The sequence below is a fragment of the Mandrillus leucophaeus genome, unplaced genomic scaffold (genome assembly GCF_000951045.1).
Source record: "Mandrillus leucophaeus isolate KB7577 unplaced genomic scaffold, Mleu.le_1.0 Scaffold340, whole genome shotgun sequence".
In the NCBI taxonomy this organism is placed as follows: domain Eukaryota; kingdom Metazoa; phylum Chordata; class Mammalia; order Primates; family Cercopithecidae; genus Mandrillus; species Mandrillus leucophaeus.
In genome coordinates this window covers 2,022,392-2,027,049 of record NW_012103588.1, presented here as the reverse complement: position 1 = coordinate 2,027,049, position 4,658 = coordinate 2,022,392, and positions in this window count along the sequence as shown.

The following is a 4,658-nucleotide window of genomic DNA, read 5'->3' as shown; positions in this document are numbered from 1 at the left end:
CCCCTCCCTTAGTGTAGGATAGACTTAGTGATTCATTTCTGGCAAATATAATTGTAGAAGGGTAAGACATTACTTCCAAGATAGTTTATAAAGCAATTGTGAATTCTATGTTGCACATATTCAACCTTTCTTTCTCCTCCCCCACCCTCATCACTCACTCTGGAGGAAACCATGCTACCATGTCACAGTGTAAATGAGGCAGTTATGGAAAGGTACAAACTTACTTTTATGTACTGAGGACACTCGAGAAGCCTAATGGAGAGGTTCACATGGCATGGAACTGAGGCCTTGAGACAATAGTCACATTAAGTAGGCTGTTCTAGAAGAGAATCCATCAATCTGGTCAAGATTTCAGATGTCTTTGGTCTGAGCTGATGCCTTGACTACAACTTCAGGGAAGACCCTGTATTAGTTTTTTACTGCTATTTAATAAATTACCACACGTTAAATGGCATAAAACAACATATATTTCTTATCTTATATTTTTCATGAATCAGGATTTCAGACACAGCTTAGGAGGGTTCTCTGTTGAGGGTTACACAAGGCTAAATTAAAGCTAAGCTTCACTGCTTTAAGGAGCTCAGGATATTCTTCCAAGATGCTTGCTGACAGAATTTATTTCCTTGCAATTGTAGAATTCATGGTGGCTTGCTTCTTCAAGGTCATTCGTCCAAATAAGTTAGACCTATAAAGGATAATCTCCATTTGATCAACTAAAAGACAATAGATTAGAGATTTAATCATATCTGGAAAATCCTTTCACTTTTGCCATATTCTATTGATTAAAAGAGGATTACATAAATGTTTGAATACGAGGAGTCAGGAAGCTTGGGGCCATCTCAGAATTCTGTCTACTACAGACTCTAAATGAGAACTACCCACCTAAGCTTTTCCTAAATTAGTGACCCATATGAGATAATAAATGTTTATTTTATTAGGTTACAACATTTTGGGGTATTTTGTTACACAGCAATAAATAACGAAAACGATGAGGTTATAGTTGCATAAATTACACTCTGGGAAGGAGTATATATATTTTCACTGTTTTCTTCATGGTTCAGGAAGTCCAGTTCTGCTCAAAGTAGTTGTTAAAGAGTACCATATTAAGTAAGGGTATAATCTTTGGGTTTCATGTGAAGAGCTTACAGAAAAAAAAATTGGACAAAGACAGCTAGAAATGTTAAAATATAATCCCAATACTCAACGATTAAAATAAGAAATTGATACAGAACTGGTACTAATTCTTACATCAGAGCTGTTCATTTTGAAAGCACTGAAGCTTCAGCATAATACCATTTTTGGGGTTAAAGTGGAAATTTAGAAGCAGAATCACAGCAAAATCAAATCAAAAAATATTTCTTGCTAACATACAAGTAATTAAAATGTAACATATTAAAAATTATGAAATATTTAATTTTTATTGGAAACGAGTGCAAATTAAACAAAATTCTTCTTTCCACATCAGTGCACAATGTAATCTTTCCTTATGAGTAATGTAATAGTAATTTAGAGTGGTGGCACTGATACAAGTTTATGTAAAAAGATTACTTCATTATACATAAAACTAAAATTCTATGAAAATAATTCTAACTTTTAACATTTTCAAAGAGATTTTTCTGTATAACTTCCCATTTCAATATATACCTAATCTTCTTGGGGATAAACATTTTTATTATATGTAAGTTAATTATGTATAACTCAAAACATGTAAATTATCTGTAAACATCTTGCATTCAAATATTTGTTACTTAATCTGCTGCTTTTATGATTTGTTTGACATAGTAAAATATGTATTTTAATAAAATAATTAATTCAAAAAGATAATATTTTAATAAATATATTGACTGCCTTTCTGCCAGGAGAAACAACTCAAAAACCTAAAGAAGACAGGTCTGCTTTACTGAGATCATTTGCAACAATCAAATAAATGGTGAAATTTATTTGTCGTTTCAAAAGTGAGGAAAGATGAAGAACTAAATATAGCTATAGGGATATCTTTATTGTTTTGATGAATTTCTAGTATAGATGTGATATGTTTATTCATATATATACATAAATATAATTTTAAACCCAAATAAAAAGTGATTTTAGACTTTTAACTTTTTTGCTTATTATACATTACCATTACAGATATAGGAAAATATAAAGACTCTTTATATTGTTTGCTGATTCTTACACATTATCATTTTTGCAACATTTACAATAATAAGGAGTTGGTTCTATGTGCAACCCTAAGTCTTATTTTTATGGCCAGCAGCACAACTTCCAAGTAGAAATGATGAATGAAAACAAGAGAGCGAGAGGAAACAGTAAGCAATCAAAATTCTTGTCCTGAGGAGAAAGAGGCCTCTGATATCTAACTGGTGATAAGATACTTTATGAATACAAGAATTCCAGAAAGCGATTTTACAACATTGCCTTAAAATAATAAAAATCTAGAAATAGGATGTAGAGCAATGTTAAATGGTGGAATCAGCAACGAAAAAGCATTTTCATATCCATTATTTTATTTAATCTTCACAAGATCCTGTGAGTGACTAATGGCAGGATACAAAATTTCTGCCATTTGTGGATAAGAAACTGAATCTCAGAAACATTAAGTTATTGGTCCAAAGTTGCATAGCTACTACATGATAAACCTATGAAATGAAACTCAAATTTTATTACTGGTTTTCTGAAGTTTATTCACTAGACAATGTTGACTTCACTCATCCATAAATATACTTTCAAAATTGGATCTCCATGAACTAATAAGAGCCAAGGAATCTTAATTTTAAACTGAGAATGGGAAAATTTTATAGATTTCAGACACACAGAAATCATCCCATAAAGTGACTTAGAGCAGGTCCTGCAGTCAGCCTTGCAAAGTAGCTTTATATGGTAGATTTTACGACTTTACAGATAAGAGATAGTCTTAATTGTATAATATCAAATAGCTAATGATCTTTGGAGGCATAAGCTTTCATCTTATGCAGGTTCTGAAGTTAAGAGCAACTCAGGGATTTCTAGGTAGGTTATTCACAAATTGGAGTGCTTATACCCCAAAGCCATTGCCCATGAATGTGTATGAAATTGTAGGATAAACAAAACACACCTTTCCAGAGTATCCATTTTACTTCATATTGAGCACCATGCCACAGTTTTCTTATACTAAAATGATTCCAAGTATATCACAGGCTGCAAAAATCAAATGAATAATTAAAGTATAAGACTTCAAAGATATCTCTTAAATTGGTGGAGTTTTTCAATTGTTTGTTTGTTTGTTTGGATTCTGCTCCCATGCTCCCTGGGTGTTTATTTACTATCCTCTCATGTCAGGGTACTGCTTGGGAAAGTTAGGCAAGTATTGCTTTTTTATATGAAGGTCATGAAGTCGCTTTCTTTCTTTTTATCTCTCTTCATAATACAGTCCTCTAGCGTGAGTCCAAACTTCGGTTCACACTCGTTTCTTAAAATCCTAGGTCAAAGAGTGACATAATTAATCTCCAATTTAGGAATTTCTCATACATCTGAAAACATATATTCTATGCCCTCTGATTAGACTAGCTTGATAAAAGAACACTGTGTGCTTTTCAGATTCACTGCTTATATTCTAAATAATTACAGTATTGCCAGTTTCATACTGACTTCCCATGAGTGGGTTGGCCTATGCTTCCTCCTCCATTTGGTATTCCTCCAGGGACTGCCTGTTGGATTTACCTTCAGATTTACCTTTTCATATTCCACCTAATGAGTTATCCCTCTCCTTTCCCTGCCAATCCAGCCCCATCAGCTATAACCCCTCCTTTTCCTATTCCTGATTTATAACACTCTTCAATAAAAACAAGGATGACATTTCACTTCGAAGTTGAGATAGGAATTGAATGAAGTAATAAATAGAATTTGTAGAATTTCTGACCCTCTTCAAGTGTCGTAAGTCAAACATTTTGTCATTCACATTGGGCAATTAATAAATTTCTACCATGTGCTTTACCTTGCCCCCAACTCAAGGTTTCTAAGATAACAAAAATATATATCTCATAGTTGCCTTAAAATATTAGATAATTTAACAGTAGCAAATATTTTTAAGGTGGTAAGATTATATATATATACACACACATACACACACATATATATACACACACACATATATATATATTCCTTTTTATCTTAATAAGTTTTTTTACAGAAGTTTGAGGTTTACAATCAATAACTGAGAACACAGTACAGAGAATTCCCTTATATCCACTCTTTATCACTTCACAGTCTTCCTCATTATTAACATCTTGCATTAACGTGGTACATTTGTTACAATTGATGAGCCAATATTGATACATTATTATTAACCAAAGTCCATAGTTTACATTGGGCTTCACTCTTTGTGTTACAGTTGTATAGGTTTTAACAAATGCATAGCTGTCATGAATCCACTATTATAATATGCAGAATACTGTCACTGCCCTAATGTGCCCCTGTGTAGCGCCTGCTCAACCTTCCTCTTTCCCCTCAAATCCCAGGAAACCACAAATATTTTATTGTCTTTATAATTTTGCCTTTTCTAGAATACTGTATATTTAGAATCATATAGTATGTAGCCTTATCAGACTGGTTTTTTTACTAAGCAATATGCATGTAAGATTTATACTATTTTTTTGTGGCTTGACAGCACATATCTTTTG